Source organism: Felis catus, chromosome F2, assembly GCF_018350175.1.
Source record: "Felis catus isolate Fca126 chromosome F2, F.catus_Fca126_mat1.0, whole genome shotgun sequence".
In the NCBI taxonomy this organism is placed as follows: Eukaryota; Metazoa; Chordata; class Mammalia; order Carnivora; family Felidae; genus Felis; species Felis catus.
This window is the reverse complement of record NC_058385.1, coordinates 69,457,380-69,478,897: the sequence shown is the minus strand read 5'-3', so window position 1 is coordinate 69,478,897 and position 21,518 is coordinate 69,457,380. Positions and strand designations below refer to the sequence as shown.

General features: G+C 39.5%; 1 long non-coding RNA gene across 1 annotated transcript in view; it reads right to left on the bottom strand.

Moving 5' to 3' along the window:
- The window catches only part of LOC123383199, a 484,670-nt gene that overhangs the window by 142,297 nt on the left and 320,855 nt on the right, over positions 1-21,518 (bottom strand). Inside the window, exon 4 of the long non-coding RNA XR_006592690.1 lies at positions 5,445-5,507. This is a non-coding gene — a long non-coding RNA (uncharacterized LOC123383199). The remainder of the gene's footprint in view (positions 1-5,444; positions 5,508-21,518) is intronic.

Here is a 21,518-nt window from a genome sequence, read left to right as displayed (position 1 = left end):
TAGCTAAAGTGTGTTCTAACCAGAAATCCAGCCCCGGGAAACGCTTCACTCCAAATCCCTTTCGCGTAAAATCACTATGAACGTAAAAAACTTTGACAAGACCTTCAGCTTTCTTTAAGTGAGCACTAATGCTGTGACCTACTTTACAGTGCATAAAAATTTTCCCTTTCTATTGTTCTCATTTGTTCATCCATGTATCCATGGAACCATTCAACGTGTACTGAGTACCTTCTCTACTCCAAGTCTGTATTAAGTGCATCTACTAGAAAAGTCATCTACAATCTCATTCATTCTTCCCATCATTCTTTGGAGACAAATGCAGCCAGTAATTTGCTATCCATAACGTATATTGCAAATGAGGGATCTAAGGATCAAAAATGTTGATTGCTTTTTCCAAAGCTACCCAGCTCTTAACAGAAGGGGATGGGTTGGGATAGGAGAAGAAGGAACTAGGGCGTAGCTAGTGCATTGTGGTATCCCAGACTACACCATACTGCCACTCAAGAATGTTTAGCAACAAAGCATATCTACAGGGAAAGAAAGGATGGGGGCGAGTTCTGGATTCTTACCCAAATCTAGCAATAGGACTGAATTGAATTTGATCGAATGACAAGACCACATCAGATTTTCAAATATAATTTCGAGGCACCATTTTGCATGTTAGGGACACGAGTGAGTAAACATGGGCTGAGTCTCACTTTAAAATCCTTCAAGGCTTTTTCTTTTTCAAAAATTTGATTGTGTAATTTTAAATGCCAAAAGGCTCCCTTTGCACATCAGTTAGACTGACAAACAAGCAAAGTAATGACAAAGAACTGCCCTGTTTAATTTGGCCAAGCAACAATAGACTACAGTGAAGGCCTAGCTGGTGTCAGGTTATTCTGGATTTGGTGAGAACTTTTGTCAAAGCATCTACCAGCCATAGAAGAATTCCAGAAACTCTCTTTATTTGGAAGTGTGAGTGTTGGAACTCAACAGCAGGGGTTGAGTATGTCTGAAACTGGAAAATAAAGTTTCACACAGTACTAAATATAACTTCCTGCCAGGCAGGTAGGGGCTGCTTGCCAAATTTTGATGGTCGTCAAGATCCAAAAACCATGAAGAAGGCCAATGTTTTGACAACTGAAATTGCTTTCGAGATGGGTAAATCTACCCTATTTAAAGGGGAGACAAGGGCTGAAAGAATTAGTTAATTACCTCTCACCCCCAAACTTTCCAAACTTCATATATAGCAAGCTCATCATTTACTTTCGTATAAATAGAATCTAAACCAAGACAATAAAGTGACTTCTTAGGCTCACAGCATACTTTTGCATGAAAAGACCACTTGCAAAATCTATTTGCCAAGGTAACTTTAAAAGGAGGTAAACACACGCAGGCAGAAGACGGGGAATGAGAAGAATTTCTGACCACATTGACCAAACACTGCGTCTTAGAACTTCTATTTTTCCGGTTTTCTGTTAAATTTCCATCAGAGAGTAAGTTGTTGGAAGATAGGCAAAAGGCCTTGTCTTTGCCATATTCCCAGCACCCAGTACGATGCCCTGCATGTGAATGAAGAAGGTCTCAAATTCATACCTGCTGGAGACCAGGAAGAGGTAACCGCTCACTCCGAAAGTAGCAGAATGGTTGGTGCGATTGGGGTGTTCACATTTACAGGGAAAAAGGGTCGCGCTGAGTATGAAGTCAAAGGATTCTGCATTTTTGCTCAGAAATGCAGTTTGGCTCTCTCCGGAATGAAGGCAGGCAGGATTTTTCAGAGGTTGGCAAAACCGAACTTTGGCAAAAGTGTGAGGTGCGGTGTTCATTTTGCCTACATTTTTTAGAACAGCTATGCTCCCAAGTACCTAGCCTTGGCACCTTGTCCTTCTACAGCTCAAGGACTAGGAAGTACATCTGTTACCTCACCATCTCCTGGAAAAATCCCACTTCTCATTCCTTTAGGACCTTGCTAACTCATGGTTTTAAATTTGAGGGTCACAGAGAAGGAGGAAATAGTTAGCATGCTACATGACAACAGCAGGGTAACAAAATTACCTAGACAAGTCAGGCTGAAACACGTCACGTGAAATGGATAATAATGCCCCATATTTTGATTTCCACAATTCATGATTTGGTCTCAATGTAGAAGATCAGGTTGGTTTGCAGTTTATGTTTAAAGCAGATCTAGAAGGAGGAGAGGTAAGATGGGTATTTCACTGTAACTTGAAGCTGAGACAAGAGTTCAATCTAACTTAGTAGACACAGGAAACGGTAGAGGAGAGGGTCTCTGGAAAGAAATACTAGGGGACATTCAAAGAAATGTAATGGTCATAACTGGTAATATCACAAGGTAACATGCTATACTACTTCCTGTGTCATTTAACATCCCTACGCCTCAGGGATTTCGTCCATAGAGTAGAAATAATAAAGCCAATCGTGCCTGCTGCCAGTGTTATCATGAGGATTAAATGACATAATGCAATTACAAGTTGTTCTGATCATTTGCCTCATTTTTAACAATAACAAAACCAAATGCAAGCTCTGAGATATACTGGAACAATTTGAAGAACACTGGAAGAATGAGGAGAGAAACAGATATCACAGTTTCATAGAAGAAAACCCTGGGAAATTATGTAAATTGTAAACGTATGTAATACAGGTGTGAAATGTACATCGAGCCATTATTTGGACTGACTGGGCTCTAACCTGGAATACAAGAAAGACCCTTCGGATAAATCCCTGTATCTCCAACATCGTTTTCAGCCATTTGCTGCCTATAGTTGACGTTCTAACAACTGTGCCTTTTGCTTCAAGCCATTCTTTCATTGGACCCTTCCACCTGGAATGTTCTTCTCCTACCCTTTTGGCTGTTTATCTCTTTGAATTCCCTACCCACAAAGACAAAATTTATTTTGTAACTGGCAACTGTCTGCATATTTTAGATGGGGAGGATCTGAAAATACTTTTTGACCATTGGTTTTAGGCTTCTCTGATGCAGAAATAGTACAAAACAGAGTTTTGGAGCCTTGAACAATTAAGATACAACTTCCCGCTGGTGTGCGGGGGCCTGGGAAACGCTAACTCACCATTTCCTGCATGTAAAATGGCATATTATGTCAGGGGGAGCCCTGAGAGCAAATATTAGGAGCCCTTTTCAGCCAGCGATTTTGAAGCACTTTAGGAACATGAATACACTTATTCTTATTCATAAAACACACACATCTATTGATGCTGACCATAAAATCTTTTCTGGAGCATTCCTGTGCAGCCACACTTGCCTGTGCATTTTCTCAATGGAGTCTGGCCTCCCTTGTGGTCTCCCTTTCTGGGCTGTAACTCAGTAACTCTACCCTTCAGAGTGTGCTTTGGCTGCCTTCGGGAACAGGAATTTCTCTGTTCAAATCAATAGCATAATGCAACATTGTCTGCTACAATATCAAGCATGTGAGGTTTCCACTAAACTAATTGGAAGGGAAAACATTTTGCCTTCATCAAGTAGCAGGGCCAAAAGTCAGAAAAATGGAAATGGAAATGTGGTGGGGGAGGCCGGGGAGGGAGGGCAGATGATCTGAACGGGGCTGCAAGAAAAGTTCGCTGTGAACTGAAAAGCTTTAGTTGGGGCCTGAAATGAAGACAGTGTTTCGGTTGGTTCCACTGTCTAGAAAGGAGAAGCGGATTAAAGCTGAAGAGGCTTCAAGTCTAGACAACACTCTGCCACTAATTAAACTTGACTCATTTGCCAAATTATGAAAACTGTTGTGTGTAGCGACTCTTAATCATGTACTCTGCATAAAGCACAGGTGAGGTGCTAAAATAGATGAGAAAATACAACAAACTTATAAAGCAGTATATATCAGCCAGGCTGGAAGTAGAATAACATTGAATTACATCAGCTGCTTTCTGCTAAAACATATGCCCCGTTTCCTTCTTCACTACCCTCCTATTCTAGCATTAAAACTTTAAATAATTTATCTGAAACATCATACGCTAATGTAACAATAGCAACAGCGGCAACACAATCCCAAAAGTTAACACTTACTGAGTGTGTTATATGTGCCTGGCACTGCGCTAAATCCTTTATGTACATTACACAACGAATTCTCGAATTCTCGTCAAGGTATGGCTGCGTGCTATCCTCGTCCCCATATCACAAATGAAGACGGTAAGCACACGAGGCAGTGTGTTCAAATAACCACCCCAAGTACACAGAGTCGAAGCTGGGGAGGAGGGGAAGAAATCATCAGTCTTCATTTGCGAGTTGTATACTAGGGAAATTATTCCAGTGTCCCCCTCCCACCTTAATCCCATACCCTATCTTCTTCTGTCTATTAAAGAACACAGAAGTCTGCTTTCCCACGACATCTTCTTGAATATAGGTCTGATTTCAGCTCATTTCAATATGTAGAGAATTTAAACTAACATTTTAAAAGGTAGAGGAAGCAGTTCCTTGGACTAGGAGCCTGTAGGGATAACCTTGGTAATCCTTTGATAGTCACTTCATTTCCTTAAACCCTAGGGGTTTCCTCTTCAGTAACTTAAGGGGGCTTAGCTGGATGGCCTCTAAGTGTTCTTTCCACAATTGACATTTTCTGTTGGGGGGGATCTGTCTTCTTGATCTAGATGTTAGGAAATATTCTGTCCCTGTCAAAGGACAATACAGGTAGTAGGCTGGGGACTAGTGGTGGCAAAGAGGTTCCCCAGCACCCTTATGACCTTGCCAAGTGATACTGCATGCATCACTTGGACTTGTGGTTTTTAGGAGCATTTATGTATCAGTTGGTCATCATAAAGCAATCAAATAAGGAATCATACAATACTTACATAAAAGAATAAAAGACAAACGAATAATGTGAATCTCAGTGCAAGCAAATTTCTAAGTCAAAGTAAGACAGTATAATGGTTAAGAGAATGGGCTTTAAAGACATTATTACAGCTTGTAATTATATAATTATTTATGCGATGACCTAATATGTCTCTTACTCTCTATGTTACACACTCCATGTAAGGAGGGACTATAACTATTTTGTTCATATATCACCTGCACGAATAATGTTCAATACCAAAGTGTTGAATAAATGAATAACAGACTAAAGAATCGGCCCTCCTCACTAGCTATAAGAAACTCAACTAGTCATCTAACCTCTTCTTCTTTTAAATTCATCCATAAAGCTAGGATACTTGTAGTGCCTACCTCTTTGGGATTTTTCAGAGTAAAATCATGTACCTAAGCTATGATAAAATAGTGGGTAAAATAAGAACAAGTTTGGCATTTTATGAAATTAGTCACACTTGCTTCCCTCCAAGTTCTCCAAACAAAGTGTGTGATAGAGAGTGAACTGTTGCTAGTAAATCAGGGATAAAGACACCTCTGCTTAGGCTCCAAGCCAAAGAGGTCTCCATCTACCTCACCCAGATGTGAATAAACTCAAGACTGGCAAAGCCAGACACCTGGGCTCTCTTACCTTGGGAAGAAACTCACACTGCCCAGTTGAGGACGACTTGCGTGTTCTGGGAGCTCGCTGAATCTAAGAGAAAATGCAGAAGAGAGGTGGGTTCCATGTACTCAGGGCCCCTTTGCCAATCACTCCAGGCCAATCAGATTATACATTCTATATCCCTTGGAGAAGAATGAGTAGGTAGGAAGAGAAAACCAAGAATGTAGAGTGCTTCTAATATTTCCAAGGAGACAGAAACCCCTATTTAATGGCCTGCTCAGAAACACTGGAAGAGAGACGGTGAAATCCCCCACAAATTATAGTATCAGCCTCATAGGATCTGTTGTGAGGTGTACCTGCAAAGTATAGTGGGCATCCTTTTCACCGACTTCCTAATTGATATCCAGTATCAACTTCTCTCTTCAAACCACTCTGACTGAGTTCCACAATAATCTGATTCTGGAATCTAGTAGGCCAATTATAGGACTCCCATATACTTCCACTCTTAGCAGTTAAATTTTATATGTGCCAAGAATCAGTTGTAGTGACTCCCAAACTTGTTTATTCTAATGGAATTAATGATTCAGAAAAGGCTATGTAAACACATCAAATATGATTTTGTAAAGAAAAAAGTTTTATTCCTATAAAAATAAGTTACTGTTTTGGAAGAGGCGATAAAGGCAAGCCTCTCCAAAGTAGTATGTGTTATACCATTGTAAAAGATTGGGAGGGCCCCCTGGGTGGCTCAGTCAGTTAAGTGTCTGACTTTGGCTCAGGTCATGATCTCGTGGTTCATGAGTTCAAGTCCCGCATCAGGCTCTGAGCTGTCCTGCTTCTGATTCTGTGTCTCCCTCTCTCTCTGCCCCTGCCTTGCTTGTGCTCTGTCTCTCTGTCTCTGTCTGTCTGTCTCTCTCTCTCAAAAATAAACATTTAAAAAGTTTTTTACTTAATTGGGAAGAACAGAACTCTAGAGGGGTTTCACCTTCAGATTTCAGTTCATAATCTTCACATTTTCTCTCCATTGAAGCAGAAACAAAAGTCATAAATGAATGTATTAATGTACTATGGTTGTAGCTTATGAATAAAAGATGACTGTTTTGGACTCCTATCTGAACGTAAAGCCTTAGCCCTTCACCAAAAAAATGGTAAAAGAGAAGCTGATCCAAGGGTGCCTGAGTGGCTCAGTCAGTTAAGCAATAAGTCTTGATTTCGGCTCAGGTTATGATCTCATGGTTCATGAGACTGAGCCCTCCGTCAAAGTCTGTGCTGACGGGCGGAGCCTGCTTGGGATTCTCTTTTCTCCCTCTCTTTCTGCTCCTGCCCCGCTTGTACTAGCCTGCGCTCTCCCTCTCTCTCTCAGAATAAATAAACTTTTTAAAAAGGTGACCTATATGTTTAAAGTTAATTACTAAGATATATTTTCATTTTTATGAGTTGTCTAAGAAGGCTTCAGTTGAATGATACAAATCAATTTTCAGGCGAAGTTGTGAATATTACAAAAGGTTCAAGGAGGTGACTTGGTTGAACATATTGAAAGACATTTACAAAGATCTGGCTTAGATATGTTAACAACTGAAAAAGAGAAAAATTAATATGATCATGACACCATAGGAGATTTTAATCCCAACGAATTCAGAGAAACACTTAAGAAAACTGATGACTATGGAATAATTTTGCAAACAATGACTCTTTTTGATTATGTGAGAAAATTCCTGATTGTTTTAGATAAAATGGCTTCTATTTTATTTTTGTAACAGGGCTTGGCATATATCAAAACCTTAACAATGATATGTGTTCATATGTGAAAATATTACTAACAGTAGTAGTACTTGTATTTACCTTTGCCCTCTACCTAAATGTAAGTATGAAGAAACCAGTTTGTTCTCATGACTTTTTTTTTTTGTATATGTATTGCTCCTATAAAACCAGCACTGGTTATGACTGTCTGTCCAGAATAAAAAAATGTTCCCTTGTAAATCTATTTTTGCAAATGAATGATCACCCAACTATTTACCTAATCTTTCCCCAAGTGCCCATGTGTCCAGCAATGAACAATATTAGGAGCTGATCCGATAGCCCATTCCTTAAACTAAGGTGCACCGTAAATTCAACTAAATTCCATAAATATTTAATGGGAATCATTTATTCCGTTATTTGCTGGGCTCTCCTGATTTTAAAAGAAAAAGAGAGCAAGCAAGCAAGAAAGAAACCAAGAAATCAAGAAATCAAGAAAAAGGAAAGAAAAGAAAGCTTCCAGGAGCTTATAATTAATCTAAGTACACTGACACAAAAATAAATATCTCTAATCTAGGATGTCATGGAAAGGGCAGAATGAAATGTAAACAGAAAAAATTGCCTGTGATTCTAAGTCTACCTGGGTGTTTGGGAAGAGGGATAATTCAGAAATGGGCTATGATTCTTTCAAGAGGCAATTTTAGTTGTCTATATTGGGCCTTTAAGTATAAGTAGAATTTTGACAGATTAAGGTTAATGAGGAAGAACATTATATTTCAAGCAGAACTGGGAAAGAATAGGGAATACATGGAAATGTATGGTTTGGTGCGGTTGAAAGGAAGGCTGTATGTACCTGAGGTGAGAGAAAAGGATGTAGAAGTAATAGATGAATTGAGCAAAGTATAGTATAGTATTTGGTATAGCATAAGTATTAGCTAATCCTCAGTGAAATTTTCATTAAAGAATTTGGCTTATCACCCCAAGCCAGTGGTTCTTCAAAGTGTATCCTGAGATCAGAAGGATCAAGATCACCTGGGAACTTAGAAATGGAAAGTACTGGACCCTATCCTAGACCTATTGAATCAAAAACTATGAGACTTAACAGCGATCCATGTTTTGATGGGTTACTCGGGTGATTCTGATGTAACTTTGAGAGCTACAGCTACAGGCAATGGATTATTCATAAAACATTAAATAAGGAAACACAATGTCAGATTTGAGTTTTCAAATGATCACCCTTGACACTGGTAAAGGATGAATTGAAAACAGCAACCCGGAGACCCCTTGGGGCTGTTGCTATAGTCAGAGAGAAAAGTAAGAAAGCTCTGAGCATCAGGAGTGGAAGGAAGGTGGGAGGGTGAGAAAAGATTGACGGTGTGGGGTAGCCACACCCATAGAACTTTACCACTGAATGGAAGTGGAAGATTGAGGTGGTACAGAAGATGGGAGAGTCCTAGTCTGAGGGATTGGGTTGGTGGTGGGTATCCTACAAAAGCTGCAGATATAGAAGGGAAAGATCCTTCTGACCAGGCTCATTAGCAGATGAGTTGTGAATGGAAATTTACCTCACTATACTCATTCATTCACTCATTCATTAATTGAGTATCTGTCATGTGTTAGGCACTTGGATGGTCCCAAGAGATAGGGAGATGAATCAGATGTTGTCCTTTTCCTCAATGAGCTTTTGAGCTACCTGGAGAAGGACATATCTAAGAAGGAGACAGGCATATAGTGCAAAGGGGACCAATACAAACTAGGGGACAATTCCCATGGACTGAATGTGATCATGCTCACATTTTTGTCCTTTGCTGTTTTTCCAGTCCTTCCTCTAATTTAACACCTCCTTTTGGGTTCTCAGAGGAGAGACAATGCCTGTTGGGGAGCATCAAGACTCAGAGATTTCTCGACATCCATAAGACCAAGTGGCACTTTGTATCTGTCAGTTGTGTGTGTGTGTGTGTGTGTGTGTGTGTGTGTATACATACATATATATATATATATATGTATATATATATATATATATGTATATATATATGTGTGTGTGTGTGTGTATACACACACACACACGCATCTGTATTTAAACAATGGTTATCTTTAGGCAATAGATTACTGATAATTTTATTTGTTTTTATGCATTTCTATATTGACTGATTTTTTACACTGATCTGTTACCAACATGAAAATAAAATATGTAATTAACTTCTAACCATATGCCAAAAAAAAGGAATAATAGTATAAAAATGCTAAAAGTATCAGTATGAAAAACAGGAAGAGATGAGGAAAAAATCACTTCTCATTACATAACATCATCGTATGAGCTCATACCTCACATCACAGCTCTACAACTGCTGTGTTAATAGTCTCAGGTAGATAGTAATAATGGTAATATGAAGAAAAATTTCTACCTCGATGGAAAACTATACAATATCTATAAAAATTATTGCAAGTTACTTAATTATGCTTCTATGGGAGCTGTTTTACAACTCTGTGCTTTACAGATTAACTGACAGCATTGCAAAGCGATTCTTGTCCATATACATGTAAACTTTGTCAGTTATATCTAGTGGAAGTAAAACCGGTTTTCCTCCCCTACTCCAGAAGAGACTAATATTTCCTCCATTTGCACTTTCATTTTAACATTCCTAATAGAGAAACATTTCTGGTCTTTGGAATCTCTGTTGGACTTGTTTTTAACACCTCACTAGTTCCCTAATTAATGAGTTAAATGAAATCTTTAAAATGGATTTATTTTTATATATGTGGGAGAGTCATGATTTTACACATTTTTTGAAAATCACCTTTTAACAATTATTATAATGTTAGTTAATATTTACTAAGAAATGTCCATGTGTGTAGCCCTATTCTAAGTCACTTAATATGCTTTATTTAATTTCACCTTTACCATCCCTGTGAGGAGCTAATGTCAACTCCACTTTCCAGATGAACACCCCAAGCTCACTAGAAGTAAGACGATGTATCCAAAAAGAAACAAGGAGTATGTGGTAGCACGTAATTCAAATTCCAGCTAAGTCCAGATATGTGTTTAGCCATACAATGTCATTCCAAATTTTCCAGATGAGAAACTCAACCTCAGCATGGTTAAAATACCTCTTACTCTTTTATTTATTCAATTAATATTTTGAACACCTCCTATGAGTCAAACATTGTGCTAGGTTTGGGAACAAGGAAATTTCAGAAAGATAAGTAGACAAAATCCTTGGTTTTTATGAAGTCTGGAATCTTGTGATAATTGATTGCAAGTCCATTATCTGCTGGTGTAGCCAGACAACTTATTCCCTTTCAAAGCTTATTTTCCTCAAGCTTCTCTTTGTACCATTTCCAGTCAACAAAGAACATTCAATGGATTGGAATTACAACTTCTAGTAAGAATATCCTGATATCATCTTGTGTCCTCCTGTCACTTGATGAAGAATGTATTCAAGTAAATACAGAAAGGGAGATGACTAATGAGTTCTTTGTCAACTCCAAGAAAAGCATCCCAACCCGTCTCCCGCTGAACATTCCATGTCCTCTGGAATGTACTTTTCTGGTTTCCCTACCTAGTGGATTCCTGCTTGAACTTGACCCTGACCTTCAAAACTCTGTTCAGTCTTCAGAGCCTTTCTGATGTCTTCTCTGACTTCATCTCTAGCCCTCTCCAACTTTATAAAGTAGCTTCTGTTTTCACTCTAGCAGCCCCTGCCTCTTGAATATTTCTAACTCTACACTCCCCACAGAGAAGCACCAGGGCTTTATTCATCTTTTCATCTTTTCATCCCCAATATCTGGTACATTAAGGGCTGGGAGTGGCCTGAGGCAGTGAAATGCTGGTGAATGATTCTTCCCATACAATTTATATAGAACAACTTTCACTTCTCCCAATGCATAGCATTCCTCTTGTTTCTAGATCTGTGCATTTACTGACCCCTCTGTCCAACTGCCTCCATATTATCTCCTACAGTTCCTAAGGATTTCTGTTCAGATGTGAGTTCTTCCTGAAGCTTTCCCTAACTGTGAATTAAGTGCCTCTTCTGTGTGCTCTCCTGTAACCTCAAATTTCCCCCATTATATTACTTTTCACCCTGGAGTATAACTACTTATATATCTGAATACATGTTTATCTATTTGTCAAATCTTTACGGGAGGAACTCTGTCAAATCTTTACGGGATAAATTCAGTGCTTTATCTTACGATCCTAACCAGTAATAAATACATATGAATATGTGCTTTGTTACATGTATGTGAATATACGTCGAGTGAGGGGAAGCCAATTTGTTCACGTTTGCTGCTACCCAAAAGGAATTATCTTTAGGGAATGGCATGATGGAATAGAAAGATCAACTTCGGAGTTAGAAACATGGATTCTATCCTCAACTCAGTCATTTATCAGCTGTGTGGCCTTGGGCAAATTGCACCAATGTGATATAGCTTAATTCCTTAATAAGAACAATAAGAATAAAAATCTCTACTTCATCCTATTGTTACAAAGCCTAAATGAGATAATGTATGTTGAAGGTCTGATGCCAAGTAAGCTCTTAATAAATATTCATTTCCTTCCCCTTCTATTTGTGGCCAGTGCAAAAATTATAAAGACAGCATTTGGGCACATAACAGGATATCCTACATGAGTAGGAATGGCTTCCCAGGGTAATAGATGGTGTTGCCAACAATAGTAAGGAGAATGAGAGGAAGCTGTCACATAAACGAACCTTCTCAAGGTTTCACCCTCAAGAGTTCAATGTAAGGTTCAAAGGATGACTTTGAACATTAAACTGCATCATGACAAACCCAACAATGTTCCCAGCTGTGGCACTTAATCAACACACATTCCTAAAAGCAAGGTGGCTCACTAAAAGGCAGGAGCCCTGGGTCAGCACTGAGGCAAAGGTAGGCTCTGATGCATGATATGTAAAGCATGTGCCAGTGACTACGTTAGGTCCTCCTTCTTCCTACTCTACCCCTGGCCTGAGATGGGGACCGTGAAGGGGGTGTAGGTTTCCTCCACAGTATCTTGAGACGGGTATTATGTTTCCCTCAGGTGTGAATTAAGGCTTTCAGGTTTCTATCAGGTCATTTCCTGCCATAGCACCTGTGAAAAGTGTCTACGTGTTGTAATTACAAGTTAGGTAGCAAACAAAACTTCCCCAGACAAGTATTATAATTAGGACCAAAACAAGGGATGCGGTGAATACAATGCTTTTGGGGCTGCTGAAAGCCCAGCTTATATTTGCAAACGGTGGTCTGAACCTTCAGCTCTCCTGCTTTAGGAGAAGACCTATTTTTATGCCTCGTGGGTGACTGGATGCATTGGCAGTGGTCAATCAGGTGAAACACTGAATTCATGCCAAACAAGCCCTACCCTCATCTTATGGTGATAGGAAACTGGACACATACACATCCTTCTTGTAAGGAATAAGCTAGTTCCTGAAGGTATGTGGTCCTCCTCCCAAAACTCCTATCTTGGCTGTGGCTATAATCACAAGTTCAGAATATGCTGCGATCATGCTGCCACAAACACAGTGAGGTGGAGAATTCAGCAGAGAAGCAGGACAGCCCCATGGAAAGGGTGTGTTCGATCGGCAAGACCCTAAATAATGCACATTCAGGGTCCACTTCACTCTGGGTCCTATGCTATCTCCTTAAATACATATCTTGTATTTTAATCTCTTGCCAGTGCTAATTATAACACCTATTCCAGACACGAGGAAAAGGGCTCAGAGGTTGACTGATGTGTCCAAAATCACAACTTGCTGGGTCAGATTTTGAACCCAATTCCATGTTCCTTCTACCATATCACACTGCCTTGCAAATATCTTGCAATATTTATCTTTTTAAAAATATCTTTTAAGTGCTAATGATCACCTTACAATCAACCTCAAAAAACCTACTCCATTCCAGTGGGCATGGACTTCATATTGGTAAGGCAGACATAAAGCATATTTTTTTCCCATCGGATACATTTCTTATTTGACTTTAGACAAATAACTGGACCTCGTTTTATACTTCCGTGAAATATGAAATTTAAACTAAGTGATTCCTTAGATTCTCTCAACCCTCATGTTCTAAAATGGAAAGTAACCAGCCCAGAGACATGTTTCATATATTCATACATACTAGGGTTAGTGTTGACATCACTTACTTTTAAGGGGGCTGGAGTCCTCCTGACCGTGGCCTCTGGTTACATTTATCCCATTTTCATTGTCTTTTCTTCATTCTCCTTCTACTAACAGGAAGTATGTTCTCCTATCTGACTTCTCCCATAACTTTATCCATATCTCGCTTTTGGCAACTGCCACCCTCTGTTTCCTATGATGGCTAATGGTGGGCATATCTTATCTCTCCTACAACCTTGTAAGTTATATGAATTTCCTCTACTTCCTCACGAGGGCTGGTATTCCCCAGGACACCCAGCCCAGTGTCATCCCCAGGGGCGGGACACTATTGACATTCTCTATTTGTGTTCAAAATATAAATCTGAAGTATCATAAGATTTTTATCTAATTTAAACTTGAGTTCCACATGCACTATTTGGAACAGGAAAAGACATAACCCGAGAAGTTAGATAGTGCAAAGTCTGAAAGTCTGAATAACAACACGTCTGTGGTGTTTTATGGCTGGGCTTTTCTTGTTGTCCGGGTTGAAGGATTCAGTCTTTAAAAATAATTTATAATCTGTCATGGTCTGATGCTGCTGTAAAGTGTAAAAAATGAATTACTAGAAAAATTAAATTTAAAAGATATCAGAATACAAATTCAAAATTTATATTATTAGGTTCAACAGAAACAAAGCTACTCTGTCAAATTGCTAGAAAGACACTAAACACTTACTCTCAATTTCTGTGCTTATCTCATGGCCTGGCAACAAATGGCTACTTGTAGTAACTCCTGGGCCATGCCTGGAAAAGCAGTGTCTACTCTATTGCTTACACAGCAGTTTGAGAAGCCTAATTGGAGCTAGGTTGTATCACCTGGGTGAAAATTTTAGGGATTAGCAGAAGAAGAAACCACTAAGGGCCACATGTGTATTTTTAGCCTTTCTCTCTTAGTTTTTGAAAAGGAAGACCAAGATCAAGGACAAAAAGTCAAGGGAGTTTGTCCTTACCCTTTGTTCTCCACCTGAAGAACCCAGGATCGGAGTCGCTTCCCATCAAACCCAAATCTTGGTGGGGCCAGCGCAACAGTCAATGTTGGTTCCATATTCTTTTCTTTGGTTGTTGTTGTTTTTAATATTTATTTATTTTTGAGAGAGAGACAGAGCATGAGCAGAGGAGGAACAGAGAGAGAGGGAGACACAGAATCGGAAGCAGGCTCCAGGCTCTGAACTGTCAGCACAGAGCCCAGACGTGGTAGGTTCGAACTCACAAGGTGAGATCGTGCCCTGAGCAAAAGTCAGATGTTTAACTGACTGAGCCACCCAGGTGCCCCGGTTGCATATTGTTAATAACAAAAAGAATTTACTATCTATGTATGAAGTTTTGATGAATTTATTGCTACCAGCTCATTTGTAAACATTTCTCTGTTTCTAATTTGTTTGTATTCTATGTTGTTACCCTTCAAGGCACTCTCACAAAAGCATTTATTTAATCCTCCCCAAAAGCTCCTGAGGTAGGTACTAGCATTGTCCTTATCTTACAGGTGAGAAAATTGGCTCAGAGATGTTAAGTGACTTACCCACTCAGTTACTCAGCAGTTGAACTGGAATTCGTGCCTGGCTGAATCTGAAGCCTGTTTTCTGTCTACCAAACCCATTGTTTCTCTAGTTAATCTTCTATTGTAATACTTAGGGAATCTAAGTATATAGGGAACTATAGGGAATTTTTTTTTCAATAAGCAGGAAGAAAATATCTTCCCAGAAAGCCCTGGAATAAGAATCATAGGCATGTCTCTGTGAATGTTAGATGGTCATACAACCACTGTATTTGTTTTAGAACTTTTACCTCTATAGAGTGTAATCAGATATATAAGTGTCACAGGTAGATTCTTAATAAGTATGCTGCAGGTGCTACACTTGCAACCTCTCACTTATAGACTCTAATTATCATTAATGAATAGTTAACAGTATTCAGTGTGACTGTCGTAAACAATTGAAAAACAGACCCATTCATTACAATGATTCACTTAGTACATGCTAAGGAAACAACTAGTATTTCAACTTCCCTAAAACTGACCACATTTTTCCAAAATTGACCACAAATTTCCAAATTTACTGTGGAAAACATCCATCAAGAGAGGAGAAATGGTTTCAAGAACTACTCGTGTGTTGCAATTGATTTTCTCTCCTCCCCACCTCAATAGGTTTCCAAAGAATGGTGTAAAAGTCTTTGACACAGACTTATGGTGAGAATGTCTTCTTAGAGTGTCCCATGAAACGGTGATAACAGGAAGGATGCTGCTTTCCATGATACTCCAAAGAAACAACGCGCTACATATACGCTGATTCAAGAGTGGGGATTACTGACTATTACTTCAGACTCTCGACCCAGACTTCTCAACTCTCAAACTGGCAGTTTAATCCTTAGCATATAATTTTCCAATAGAAGGGCTCAAATGGCACTGTTTATAGAAGAGGAAACTGAAGACTCCAGGGGTAAACTGACTTGTCCAAAATTACATAAATAATTAGTACCAAAGGTGAATTACAACTCTATCTGAATCCACTTGCTACAAAAATCCAAATTTTACTTAACATGTAAACCAACTGAACATGCCTCTATGTTCTATTTCTACTGACAATGACTGTATCTACTTATTTCTCTATCTCTAGCACCAGGTACAGTGCCTAGTACTTAATAGATGCTCAATAAATGTCTGTTACATTGAATTGAATGAGCAAAACTACCAAGGTGGCACCTTTGGAAACTCATTGTGATTATGCACGTTTGTAGGCCTTGTCTGAGTGCTGATAAGATGGAACAGAAGCATGTGTAATTCCTCTCGCCCTTTATAATCTTTGCCGTGAAGGAAATATAATAGCACTCAAGATTCCTATTACTACTGTCAGAGGGATGAATGAATCAAAGACCTATAAACTTACTATACAATGAATATCAGGCCTCGCTTTTGTCATGAATTCATTGTTCCACATTTTGGTTGTCAAGACAGGTATCTCAACTTTGACCTTCTGAGCTAATTAGACTACAAAATAGAAGATGCACAGAAGAAAGAAAAGTCAAAATCATGGTAAATTTAAAAGTCCAAATGCAATGGTCTATTACTATTCCATCATTCAAAGAACCCAGAAGCATTCTTTCTTCCTTGCTTCAGAATTGAAATGTAGGCAAGGCTGAGGAACTGCATATATCACATGGGATTCCCAGTAGCAGGGCTTTTAAATCAAGGTGGTATTTAACCAAAGCAGCCACTAGGGCTTGTCCAGACCTCATTGACTCCCCATAAACTAGGACAGTGCCTTCACATGAAGGCACATGTGACTTCTGACTTTCTGACTATCTCAGGGTCTATTTGTGATTCCTGAACATTTCTCCTATTTTCTTGGTTGAAGGGGATAAATCAGTGAGTATAGCCACACGTGCGCGCGCGCACACACACACACACACACACACACAAACTGAAAAAGTGTTGAGAGGAAATACCTATAGAGAGTTGAAAGCTTTTAACCAAATCTCACAGTGAAGAGGCATTTGATTTCCACTTGCTACTTGATCAGAACATGCCTTCCCCCCCCCCTTCTTAGAAACATAACAGAACCATATGTTGGGCCAATAACAAAGAATATTATAAGGCAATGTTGGGGGATGGATGAAGGGATTCATGTTACCTGAGCCTTGTAGAGGGTTTCAGGTAATTCCATATATTTTATTTTTTTTTAATTTTTTTAATGTTTATTTATTCTTGAGAGAGAGAGACACACACAGACAGACAGAGTATGAGTGGGGGAGGGGCAGAGGGAGGGAGGGAGACAGAATCTGAAGCAGGGTCCAGGCTCTGAGCTATCAGCACAGAGCCTGACACGGGACTCGAACTCACAGACTGTGAGATCTTGACCTGAGCTGACACTGGACACCAAACTGACTGAGCCACCCAGTTGCCCTATTTTCAAGAGAGATTCTCCATATTTGCCCATGCATCCATGCTTCTATCTCTCCATCCATCCATCCATCCATCCATCCACCCATCTCTCCATCCATCCATCCATCCATCCACCCATCTCTTCATCCATCCATCCATCCATCCATCCATCCATCCATCTCTCCATCCATTCATCCATCCATCCATCTCTCCATCCATTCACCCATCCATCCATCCATCCATCCATCCACCCACCCATCTCTCCATCCATTCACCCATCCATCCATCCATCTATCCACCCATCTATCCATTCATCCAGTATTTTTGATCCTCCACCTATTTTTGGCCACCTGCCAGTCATAATGCCAGACACAAGGAATAGAGCGATAAACAACATAGACACAATCTTTTGCCTCTAGGAAAGGCCGACATATACACAAACATAATTAAATCAGATTGTGGGGTTGATAAACAGGGACTACTGTAGGAGTATATAAGAGGTTAAGCTTCCTTGGAGGAGATGATGTTTGATCTGAGTAAAATGGACCAGGAGGTGACAAGCAAAGCCAAACCAAACCAAGCCAAACAAAAACACAAAAAAGGAGCAATATATTTGGGATTCCAAGATTAGTATGTGTTGTATGTCAAAGCAAAGGGTCTTGAGAAAATTGTATTATGGGATTTGCAAAGAGTTCATTCTGGTGAAAGGGGAGGAAGTGGTGAACAATGTAGAGAGCACTTGCCTTGGACTCTGCCATTGAAGTAACTGTGTGAACTTCAGGAAATTTCCTTCCTTCCCTGGGCCTCTGCTTCCTCATCTGTCAACCATGGAGGCTTGTTCAGACGACACCTCACATCCTTACAGCTCCTGAAGTCTTATGAAATTTCTTACGAACAATGGACTTCTTAAAATACAGCAAGCCTCTAAACAGACCAGAAAGCTTACAAGCCAATAACTCAAATGACGCCCTTAGCACAATTGTTCAATAATCAGGTTCATTAGTTTCACTTGCTTCATCTATAGAGTGCGCTTTCTCTTTGGAAGAACTCTATTACAATGTTCTTGTTGTTCTAGAACTGTCTTGAGCCACGGTTGTGACAGAGGGCTGGTGGAGGGCGAGTGGAAGGTGGGAAATAGGAATCCAATGGGAAAAAACTCCTAAATTTTCTTCAGAAAGGGAAAAAGCCAGAGTCAATGTTTCCATGAGGTGGTCTTGGAGAACTCCTTCTTCAAATGTTCCTTCCCCCCTCCCCCGCCCTTTTGTAGCTCCTCATCCCCACTCTAAAATGACAGAGATATCCCTCACTACAGCAACCTCTTGAAGGCTTGCACAATACATCTTATTAGCAATTGAGTTAGAAGTCTCAGTTTCCTCCTCCATAGAATGGGTATAGGAAAACATAGAATTGTTGCAAGGATTGAAGTAGGTAGTTCGGGTGAAGAACTTATACAGTGACTTGCATTTCCAAGTGCCTTCCATGATTAATTCATTCAATCTTCGCAACAGCCCAGTGAGGTATTGCGGTTATCATCCTCATGCTTTAGGAACAAATAAGGAGCCTCAGAGGTTAAATAACTTGGTCAAAATCATGTGGCTCCTATAGAGTGGTGCCAGGATAGTTTCCAGATTTGCCCATCTCCAGAGCCCATGCCCATAAGGGTTATACTAAATGTCTCTTAACAAATGTTGTCATTCTCTTTCCCTATTAACCAGAAGACAATTCACCTTTTGTCCCAATGGCAGAGATGTCGTGCCTTACCTGTGATAACAGGATTTTGTCTCCAGCACTGCACAATGACCCCTACACCAACATCACCCCCCAAAAATGAAAGGTTTGGGCTGGGATTTGAGGCCAGCTCCCCTTCATGGGGTCTGGCCATAACTATTGGCTGCTACATGACTAAGTATGATACCCACCCATGGAATCAATGTCGCACCCACCAAGACCTCCTGGTTACTTCAGCTTTCTCCCTCCAGAACAGCTTTGTGCTAATCATGCTTGCTTTCCTGTTTGCATCACAATGGTAGTTTCTATTTTGGATTTTTATTGTTTATTGCAGCTTAGAGAAATTCCTATTCCAGTTCTAATCTGGCCTTGGCCATGTTTCAAAGGCTCCGAAACCTCTAGTCAATCTGGCTTCATTCACCCTCTGGCACCAGCCTGTGTCTTTCCCAGAGAGGAAAACAGGCTCTCTACCCACCCCTTAAAAACAAGTAGGTGAAGAGGGAAAAAAAAAAAATCTTGGATTATACCAGGAGCAAAGTTGGCTAGGAATAAAACGAATTTAAAATCTAATTCCTGTCTGGTAAAATTAGTTCAAATAATTACCTTCGGATTTCTTTTTTATCTCCAAAATTAGAAGCGTTAATCATCGATGTCATTTTATAAAAACATTTTCGAGTTTACAATTAAAACAATGATACTTTTTGCTTCCACTGTGCATGTAATTGGGAAAGCTCAATGCCCTCTCTATACTGTACAAACAGCAGAGCAGGTACTCTGGCTGCCTATGAGGGGCCCAGACACAGTCCTCTTACCCTAATATCCGTCCTAATAATGGCATTTTTAGGACTGCATAAATTTTTTAAGACCTCATTTCATCCCATTATTCTCATTATTCTCCTTGAGCATATACGTCAACCTGAGGCTCAGAAAATCAAAGGATATTCCTCAAAAACCCAGAGGTAGTTAGGCCCCTCGGGGATGCAAATTCTCAAGTTCTTTGCACGATCCCATGCTGCTGCTTTCTTAGCACTCCTGCGTGTAGGTTCTAATTAAAATGTTAGATAATATTTATTGAGCACCTACTGTGTGTGATGCACTCTGCTAAAAGCTTTAGTTGATTTTAAATCACTAAATCTTCACAATAATTGTATGGAATGTTTACTATGATAATTGCTACTTTACAGATGAAGAAACTCAGGCTTTACACTATTAGTAATTTCACAAAATCTCACAGGCAAATATGGTCAATATTTCAGCATTTTCAAGAAATGTTTGTATTTTGGTCACTCTTGGAGGCAGTGGGGATATAACAATGAATAAAGTTGACGAAACCCTTTTGCCTTCAGGGAGCTTGTGATCTACTGAATGGAAACTAAATTATACTATGGAAGTATAATACTTAGAATGTTGTGGTTTTAGGTAAGGATCATGGAGAGAAACCAAAGGAAGGACCATCTGAACTCTCTAATTATTGTGTGTGCTCCCTGGTCCCTTCTGGAAGGCCAGGCACTTATGAGATACTGACCATTTTATTCTTTCAGTAAGGGGGAGTCATGTTCAAGGTGGAGTGGGTGGCACATTAGTAAACCTTGTCTGGGTGAAGTCCAAACCTCTAGAGTGAAATCATAGGAGACCATACTGGAAAGACGAGTTGATTATACATGGACTGCAAATTAGGTAAAAGGTTTGGAACTTTACTTGGCAAGTAAGAGTGTTTTAAAAAATGGAAATGATTACTTTGGAACTATTTTTCAGAATGACAAGAAGGAGGCAAAGTCCTTAGGTGGAAAGTGTAGAAGACATTTGCAAGGGTTCCTGTCTAAAGTAACACAGTCTTTAAAAGGCCAGTGGAACGAAGACAAAAATCCACCATGGAGAAAGTGTTGAAAGTACTTTGGCAATTGATGATTTGTGAGAAAAGGGAATGAGGGTGAACACAGGTAAAGAAGTTTAGGTTTACTATGATGCTAATGAAATACAAACTCAGGGCCCCTGACTTGTACAGACCCCCTTCTGAGGACACGGTAAGGACTCCACCAATGTTAACAAGTGTTGTCAATTCAAAGGACATTTACCATAAATCACTTCGAAAGAAAATATAAATGCTGCAAAAAAACTTTGACAGAAGCTTTTCAAACTTGACCAAAAAATTCTTCAAGTTTACATGACATTATCAATGAGTTGAGAAGCTGACGAGCCCAATAAGATATCAATAACAAAAACAAACTGCTACCAACGGTGATAGAAATAAGACAAAGCTATCTTCATTTTTCTCTTTAGAGGGCCAAATAATGTAAAAAAAAAAAAAAGAAAAAAGAAAAAAGAAAAAAAAAACACTACAGAGTTGTATCAGGCAGTTACCAATAAAATTATGAGTTACTTTAATGAATGTGACTATAGCACTCATCAATATTTTTAATCTGTAACTTGTTTCAATTGCTTTCCTTATTCTAAATATTTACTCTTAAACCTAGTTTGTATTCATAATGCTGTATTAAAAAATTTGTGGGGCGCCTGGGTGGCTTGGTCGGTTAAGCGTCCGACTTCAGCTCAGGTCATGATCTCACGGTCTGTGAGTTCAAGCCCCGCGTCGGGCTCTGTGCTGACAGCT